The sequence below is a fragment of the Porites lutea genome, chromosome 1, assembly GCF_958299795.1.
Source record: "Porites lutea chromosome 1, jaPorLute2.1, whole genome shotgun sequence".
NCBI lineage: Eukaryota > Metazoa > Cnidaria > Anthozoa > Scleractinia > Poritidae > Porites > Porites lutea.
In genome coordinates, this window is record NC_133201.1 from 42,721,716 (window position 1) to 42,731,201 (window position 9,486).

Consider the following 9,486-nt stretch of genomic DNA (forward strand, 5'->3'; position numbering starts at 1 on the left):
AGGCACTATTTTTATATTTCACGTCTATGTGCGTTGAAAGCGTAGAAGCGTAGAAGCAGAACATAGACAAGTAGTTTTTCTTTTTATGCTCATATTCGATATATAGTTGTTGTTCCTTTCTTTCTCACTTAACTTTTATTTTACTTTGTTTCATTTGTAATTATATTGATTTTTTTGGTACTGAAATCTTCATGTCGAAGATAAAGTCAATAAAGTTGTTGTAGTTGTTATTGCGAATATCGCAAAACAACAGTGGAAATAAACAGAATCCTATTTTTCGTGTGCAGTTAAAAAGGACAAAGCTTCCTTGTAAAGGTCTAGTTATTTTTTATACCTCACCCATAAGATCTATCCTAACTTATGCAGTACCCGTTTTCCGTTACGCACTGTCCTTGTATTTACAGCGTGAACTAGAGCGTGTACAAGAATTTGTCAGTGGATGGATATTCAGCCACATTGTTGTGTAGAAGTCTTCTCTTTTTCTACCCAAGAAGCAAAAAAGTTTCTTTTAACTCGTGCTGGCGGTAGTAATGCTGCAGGCCAGGAGAATGAGCTAGATGAGCTGGTGGTTGAGCTTGGCTGTCTTCCCCTTGCTTTAGAGCAGACTGGTGCGCATATCCGATCACCTCAGTGCACTTTAAGTAAATATCTGGAGCAGTACAAACGGTTACAGTTGTTGAGCGAGCATCAAGCAAATCCCTCGTGAGAACACGAGTCTCGAAGTCGTCTTTCAGTCCACACTGTATGGCTATTAAACATTGAGTATTTGAAGACCTCAAAGTATGGAGAAATAGCAACCAGATTTGTACATGCGGCTGCTTTCTTTGATCCGGACGAAATATACGAAGGACTTATTAATGCGGAGCTGCTCTCTCGTGACGTTCTAGATGGAAAAGAAAGAACTCTCTCTCACGAATAGCCTCATACTAGAAGTTTTGACCAAGTTTTCACTTTTCCAGAGAAAGTCTGTTGGATTTATTAGGATACATCGCGTGGTGCAGAAAGTTATTCGTGGTACAACGAAATCTGAACAAATCACAAAGGCAATGCGCACTTCATTTCAGTTGATAAAGAACGCCGCTTCGCTGGACAGTGAATCGTCGACAGATAAATCTGTTTTCTCCTCTATCCGTCACTGGCTGTCATTCAAGAGACATGTAGCGTACCATTTGTCTCATTTTGGACATAAGCTGGATGTCTCACTGACTAACGAACTGAAGAGATTAGTAGAAGAAGGTGCGTGAGAAATAGTGTTCGCAATCACTCAAACTTTAGAAAAGTCAAAGCAAACTGCTGAAAATAATCGTAGATTATCTGCGTTGGTCGATGGCGATTACGGGAAGTATCTAGCTCCCAGTGTACCAGAGCTGAAAGTGAAGTGTGACCGAATAAGTGTACCAGAGCCAAGATCCCACAGCGAGAAGAGTTTTTTTTTATCCATCGTCGTCCCTTCTATAAACAATAATTATGTGTAGTCTTGTCGTGAACGGGTTTCCGACAAATAATCACTCTTGATATGATTGTATACAGATTTGCTTTTAATAATAGATTTAAGGTCACAGATTTCAAATCCTAGGATTGTGTCACGCGATGGTCGGCGATAATGTTTTATTGTAGCCTATTTACAGCCGCCCCCTCCCCTCAGAAAAAATCGGACAAGAGGCGATTTTTTCTGAGAGGAGGGGGCGGCTGTACAGTATTATAGCAGCCCAGTTAACGTCGCCTTTCGGCGAGTCTGGGTTCTTAATGTTCTGTTGATTCAGGGTCCGTATCAATTTATACTTAGTTCGGTTGCGTCAGTGTTTATAGCGAAAAGAGCATAAATGGTCCCTATACCATAAACTGCCGCTTATAAGCCCTGGGTTTATACATCTTTGCATGGGGTTTTAGGAGGGCTTATAAACAGAGGGGCTTATATCCGAGGGGGTTTATACATCTTCGTGAGGGGTTTTAGAAGGACTTATAAACGGAGAGGCTTATATCCGAGGGGTTTATACATCTTCGTAAGGGGTTTTAGAAGGGCTTATAAACGGAGGGGCTTATATCCGAGGGGGTTTATACATCTTCGTAAGGGGTTTTAGAAGGGCTTATAAACGGAGAGGCTTATATCCGAGGGGGTTTATACATCTTCGTAAGGGGTTTTAGAAGGGCTTATAAACAGAGGGGCTTATATCCGAGGGGGTTTATACATCTTCGTAAGGGGTTTTAGGAGGGCTTATAAACAGAGGGGCTTATATCCGAGGGGGTTTATACATCTTCGTAAGGGGTTTTAGAAGGGCTTATAAACGGAGAGGCTTATATCCGAGGGGGTTTATACATTTTCGTAAGGGGTTTTAGCCGGGCTTATAAACAGAGGGGCTTATATCCGAGGGTGGCTTATACATCTTCGTAAGGGGTTTTAGAAGGGCTTATAAACGGAGAGGCTTATATCCGAGATGGGTTTATGCATCCTCATAAGGAGTTTTAGAAGGGCTTATAAACGGAGAGGCTTATATCCCAGGGGGGCTTATAACAGAATAGAAAAAGCGCCTCGAAACCAGCCATAGCGGTGTGATCAAAGTACGTTTTGCATGTACCGATTTCAAATAAAGTTTCAGAACATCCTCTAAGATTGAATCCATTCGAATAAATAAAAATATAAGCTAGAGGGATTCTTATATCCGTTATCAGGGGGGCTTATAATCGGAAGTATTTTTTTTGTTAATAGGTGGATGGGCTTATAACTGGGGGCTTATAAGTGGGCGTGCTTATAAGCGGTAGTTTACCGTTTTAAATGATGTGTCGTAAAGTCCGATGTATGTTTCTGTTGAGGTTGGTGTGGTGACTTCAGCCTGGTATAAATTATTTTGAACGTGACAGTTTCCATCCATGGGGCAAGTGTTGGGTTTGTTGCAATATTGCAGCTCTTTCTCTCTTCATCAGTGCACGTGGATTTACTATAAATTCCCTTTTATTGTGGTTGGATATAATGGCTTTAACGTTGCTCATAATCAAAATTTGCCACAGCACCCAATTCTTTGTCAAATAAACAAAAAAAGTATTGTCAGCGTACCTTGCGGTAAGGGTGCTTTTTACCCGGCGTAGTCAATCGAACGTTCGGTAATTGAACCCAATCGAACTCCAATCGTTCGATTCACTTCGATTGGGTTCGGCAATGGAACACAATTGAACTCAGCCAAAAACTTGGCCGATCGAACACAATCAAAAATCGAACACTGCATTCAACAATCGAACATAAACCAGTTTCATTTGGTTTTAAACAAGGCGTTGCGTTCAAATAATTTATGTATTGGCTTCAATTTCAAACATGAGTTCACAAAGATGTCACAGCGGGAAAACGTGAAATAAACAATTTTGAAAGCGATGGTTAAAGTCTATCACGATTGGTCTTCCGCCGTCGGTGTCGGTGAAAAGTTTCATATTAAAAAGAAAAGGGGAGATCCAGTTCTGAAGTAAATGACGATTGCCGTAGTCAACTTGGACGTTTGCAAAGTGAAATGGTGCATGTGCTTTCATGTTTCCCAATATCAATTGAATTTATCGATTTGGAATCACTTAAACAAACTGCGACGATCATTTCTTCATTTTCAAAAACGATTTTACTTAATAAATTCCGGGTTAATTGAAATATTTTTGTTTTCTAACTACTCCAAACATGAGGACCCGCACACGACTTTCTTTTGCACACCACATGACGCCGGCGTTGTTAAGGACGCTAGGTTTTGAGTGACAAGCAATAAACCTCCTACTGCGAAAAGCAATTAGTTTCCTCACCGTTTGATCCAATCATCAGTGGTCAGTTAAAATGTAGCGCAGTCCCATATAGTATTGAATGTATTGAAGGTCGTAGAACTCAAATAAAATTGGACGGATGTTGCTAGATAAAAGAGTTGGTTCAAAATGTTGATTATGTATAACCCGCAGTCCGTGAAAACACAGCATACTACTCATCGTAAAGGAAAGATAGATGCCAAAGCAAATTGCAATCATTGATCTCCGAGGCTTTGTGTGTACAGATTCAACCAATTTTTTGCCCTAAGCTTGCTAAACTGCAGTTTCCGCAGTGAATCGCTTCACGCACGCGCTGGTGCGTTGTGCTCGTACTTTTATGGCCTCTCTCTGATGGAATCTTGTACATTCAACGCACTATAGTTAAAAATTTAACCAAAACAATGGAAATAATAATTGACTTTTTCTTTATATGGAAGAAGTTTGACATAATGATTTGAACTCTGTTCGAATAAAGCCAGCATTACATTCTTGAGATGATGTAAAGGACGGTGTGTACGTCTGGGTAGGTTTAGATGACATTAGGAGAAGAAGACGGTCTTCCTATGCCTTGAAAATGTTTCTGAGCCTAACGATATTACGATAAACGTGTAAGTGGTAATATTCAGTGGCAGCCTGGTAGTCATTTTGATGTAGAAAACGTTAGATCTTCTAATCCGACTGCATTTGTTTGGTGACTATCATGCATGATCTGTCAATGATGTAAAGCGTGTGCAAACGGGCTACATAAATGAAATTTCCGTTATTTAATGACGGATTTGCAGAAATACTATTGTTAACAGTAACTCGGCCTAAATTCCTAAAGATGTCATAGTAGAGGCAGAAAACACAAAGACCAAGCGATCAAATGGATTCGGTCGAATAGTGAAATCGTCATCCCGCCAAACCGTGTCCAAAGCCCGCCAAGAATTACCAAATCTCGCCGCTGCCGTTATTTAACTCGTTATCCAGTCAGGAAAAAGCTATGTATTGCAGGAAAATGAAATAACTTGCGCACAGAAGGAAATTAAGGGTTAATATGTCTGATATGTTTTACCTCGAGTTAGCGAGTGTTTTTGTAATGCCATGGTGTTGTAAACTCCTAAGCGCGATTTTTAAAGCAACAGAAACACTAGGTGGCGCGCCCGTGATTCTGTGAGTTAAACACCACCGTATTATCATATCACTTGCGCACAGACGAACATTAATGGTTTATATGTCTGATATGTTTTAGCTCGAGTAAGCGAGTGTTATTGTAATGCCATGGTGATGTAAACTCCTAAGTGCAATTATAAAAGCAACAGAAACACTAGGATGGCACGCCGGTGATTCTGTGAGTCGGACACCACGGCATTATGAAATCACTTGCGCACCAAGTGGAAATTTTGAAGGTTAATACGTTTTAGTTCGAGTAAGCGAGTGTTGTTGTAATGCCATGGTGTTCTAAACTCCTAAGTGCGATTTTTAAAGCAACAGAAACAGTAGGTGGCACGCCCGTGATTCTGTGAGTTAGACACCACGGAATTATGAAATCACTTGCTCACAGAAGAAAATTAATGGTTAATATGTCTGATATGCTTCTCCTCCCCTCCCGCGTCGCGCGACCGAGCCCGCGCGTTTCTCTGGCGCCTAAAACGCCCCAAACACCTGCCACGCAGGCTAACAAGCTATGAAAGCTATATGTCTGTCTTAGAGTGTTTTGTAATTAAGAAATGGTAAACGTGCAGCGAGCAACCATGGAGTTATGGATGTACGTGGGAGGTTGCTAAGCACGAAAGAAGGGTAAGAGTCGCCTCGTGCGACTCTAGCTTCTTGAGTGCTTAGCAACCTCCCACGTACATCCATAACTCCATGGTTGCACAGCTGCAACGTTTACCACTTCTTTTATAACATAATCAAAAGAGAAAATTGTTATTTTCCATTTGCCTTCGGTTGAGTCATCGGTCCTAGTTCATGTATGCTGCCATTTGCCCGCCCTTGTGAGTTTTTCTTTCGCTGAATCCACCGTTCGCCGTCTTCAGGTAAATTGCAAAACGTTTTTGGTTGTTATTCTGAATGGCATCTGTATACTTGCTCTTAATATTAGGGTAAAAACTTTGAGGGAAAACTATAGCTGCAACTATAAACACAAACTAAAAAGACTCTAAAAAATAAGCTAAAACTAGTAAATAAATGAAATAATTATCAAGCTTATTTATGTGACAATTTTTGAAATAAACGTAAAGTAGAAATGAGAAAATTTGACTGTAATTCCTTTACAATAACAGGTAACACTAATTTTAAAAAGAAATTAACTAGCTTTGTATCGAAATCCGTCTGAGGAAATCCAGCCATGAAAGTCAAAGTTACAGCTGAAATTCGCCGACACACAACCGGCGCTGAAGTTGTTGTTTTCGGCCGTTCTCTGAACGACTGTTATGAATGAACTCTGAGGAACAAAATAATACAAACGAAGTTATCTTTTGAAAAATTTATTTGAAAACCCAAATGTTTCTGTACTCAAATGAAATTCGCTTATTCCAGTGTAATGTGCCTGTTTAAACTCAACTAAAATTTTTTAATCGACGCGATGAAAACTTCACAACAAACCGCCGTCTCGAATTTGAGCGTGTTTCCTAAAATTTTTGCTTGAATTTAGCATCAGCTTGACCAAAAAGTCAATAACACAATGCTAATTAATAAATTTACATTTCAAACAGACTTTCTCTTCTATAAAAAAACACACAAAATGTACCTTATTTCTTCGCTCGCTCGATTTTCCTTCAGCCGATTTTAGCCGCGAGGAAAACAGTGATTAATTCATTCAGGGCAAATTTGTCGCTTGATCTTTTGTCTTTTTTCCTTCAAAACGAAAGCTTAGTATTTTCTTCAACTTCCACTTTTCATCTGTGCATTTCATCGGTGTATTTTACCGTCAGGAAAGGAGATTTGCTGAATTAGCCTAAATTTACCGCGGTAGCTCAGTTTCTTGGCGTGCACTCATGGGCAAATGATAGTGGCTAACTGACCAATCAGAGCGCGCGATTTACTTTTGTTATGTTATAATAGGTGACTTTCTTGTAGGAGACCCTCCGCCAGTTACATTTTTCGGCATTTATTAGTAAAAGATTTGATTTTTTGTTACAAATAAAACACGCGTAGTAAAATTTCCATTTCCGGCACTTTTAGTACGTCCTGGAAACTGGAAAGCACAGTACGTAACTGGTTATTCGGAAGAAGGCTTTTCTTTTTCTTTTTTCTTTTTATTTAGAAAATTACTGTTGCGATCCGTTCACTAAGAATCTCTGCTGATGCGGTTACATTTCGAAAACAATATTTTTGTGGTCTCGCTTTCGGCCTTTTACTTTTAATCACCTGGAGACTTTGGTTTGGTTTTAGTTTGATTATTTCACGTCGTTTAGTTAAAAAGAAACGTTTCGGCGTGGCCCACACAATGTAAATAAATTTGAGTAAAGTGGTCGAGTGTTCTGAAGTTGCTCTGTTTGAAAAGACATTTGTAATTTTTACAATAAAATCGATGATGTATTTACGGAGGTTTCGGTTATCTTTTGAGGAGACAAAAGCATATTTTGATTCTGTTAATTGCTCCTGTAGGAATAAAATGTCATATGAGTTTGCGAGATTGACACAGGATGACGTGCGAGTAATAAGTTCCAGGGATTTCTTATAGTTCCCGATCTTCGGGTCAACACTTCCTTAGTTTGTTTTATATTGCGCAATTGGTCAATTCAGATGACCGTCGTACACGTTTCCCAGGGGCACCCAACGAAGATATAGTTCAAAACCACTTATATAGGCATATTTTTATCCCCTAAAAACTTTTCATCTGTTCGGATTTCCTAGCTGAAGGTCTAGTGATCCGAAAATTATAGGGATAAAAACTTACCTTCTCGAAAATTTCAGCCAGGAAAAGGCTCCCGAAAGTTCTAGGTGCCCTTTTTTAGGGTCAAAATCCGTTAAAAATGGGTAATTATACCATTTTGTAGATGTTCGAAAATCCTAGGAAAGGCACGCAAGCAAGAAATTTTACAACAAATGCTCCGAAAATTCTAGGCCCCTGGTTTCCAAGGCTTGTGGGTCTTCATGAGTACACACCACATGGCTTACCTCTGTCTCGTTTTCCTTTTAACAAGCCCCGAAAACGCGCAGTGTTTTGACCTAAATGGTTCTTTTCCAGTACCTCGTTGTTGTTGTGTACTATCTGGCCTTTGTCTGCTAACTATTCCCTTCATATTTTTGTATTTATTCAAAATATTCGAAAATAATCCAAAAATTCCCAAACATTTATTGTACCAATAACTTCAACCCTACTGAGCCTTTTGAGATTTTATGAAATCTTAGCTAGATTTGGAAGAAAAAAGGCGAAAGTAAGCGAAAACAAAGGCTTACATATAAAAGGCATGGTTGGTATTGCACGTGCCTTTTTAGGTGCGGGTGCACGTTCTGTTATTGCGTCATGATCACTGTGGGCAATTAACGACAGCCACTTTAGAGTTTTTGAAACAGTTTTTCGAACATTTGATGGCAGGGAAAAGTGCATGTAACTCACTTGATCAGGCCACGAAATGGATGCGGGAATCTGAAAAGTTTTGTGCCGTGAAGAACTGGGCTTTCGAGTTCGTGCTGATTGGAGTTGACGTGTCCTTAAATTTTGACCAATGAAGGAAAGATTTTCATCCTAACCCAATTTAAAAAAAAATAGTATGTTTTTAAAGAGATATAAGCAGTGCAATTTGAAAATGTATGAAGCTTTCTTCATTTATAGTCACTGATCGTAAACTAGAGGGAAATCCAAAATGATCGTTTGCGGGTAGCTGACAACGGAAAAATTTGTAGACATATTTTTTTGTGAATTTTCTACAAACGTGAATGAAGGGTCCCTTTCCTTGAGCCAACAGCGCTCGCGTGTGCTTGTCTGAAACAGCGCTCGCGCTTGCTTTCAGAACAAAGAGATTTAGAGTTACGGTTACGGCAAACGGCAAAAAGCAGATTCAACTTGAGAATTTCTCAAAATAGAGAAGAAGCTAATGAAAACAGTCCCAGACAATTCCTATGGATTGTAATAATGTGAAACTGATCATTTTTTGTAGAGCTACGGAACAGTGAAAGACAAGTAAATGGAAAACTTCGTCACGTGGCACAAATTCACGTTTGTCGTTTGCCCGGCGTAAACAGCTAGTCGGGCCACCCCTCAAGTAATTGAAACATCTGATGACTTATATCGAAAAATATATATATATATATATATAGAAGTTTTAAATATACAAGGTCTATTTTAGGCAATAAAAATGATTTATTGGAAGTCGTTTGATTGACAGATTTCCAATTGGGCCGAGGAAAATAACAAATTTATTAACTGATGACAAATGTAATTATAATAAGTCCTAAGGCGGCCGATGATTTGATAAAAAATGCAATAAAGCTCTCAAATATTGACCGCAAATGTAATAGCTTGTAATAAAAGCCATATTCGAAAACGTAATTAGAAGAGATTTTACCACGATCGTTCAGTGAGCGATTTCCCGAAATCGCTTGTGCATACGTATACTTCAGGAAACACAAAATCAAGTTTTCCTTTCAATAACTCCGAAAACGCACCGAGATTTAACTTACCTTGGGACACGAAATTTTGCGAGAGTTTATTTTTGCGGATCGGCGATTTTTTTGTGTTTTGTGGAAACTAATTTTTACGATTATAACTGACTGATTTTTCTTCCT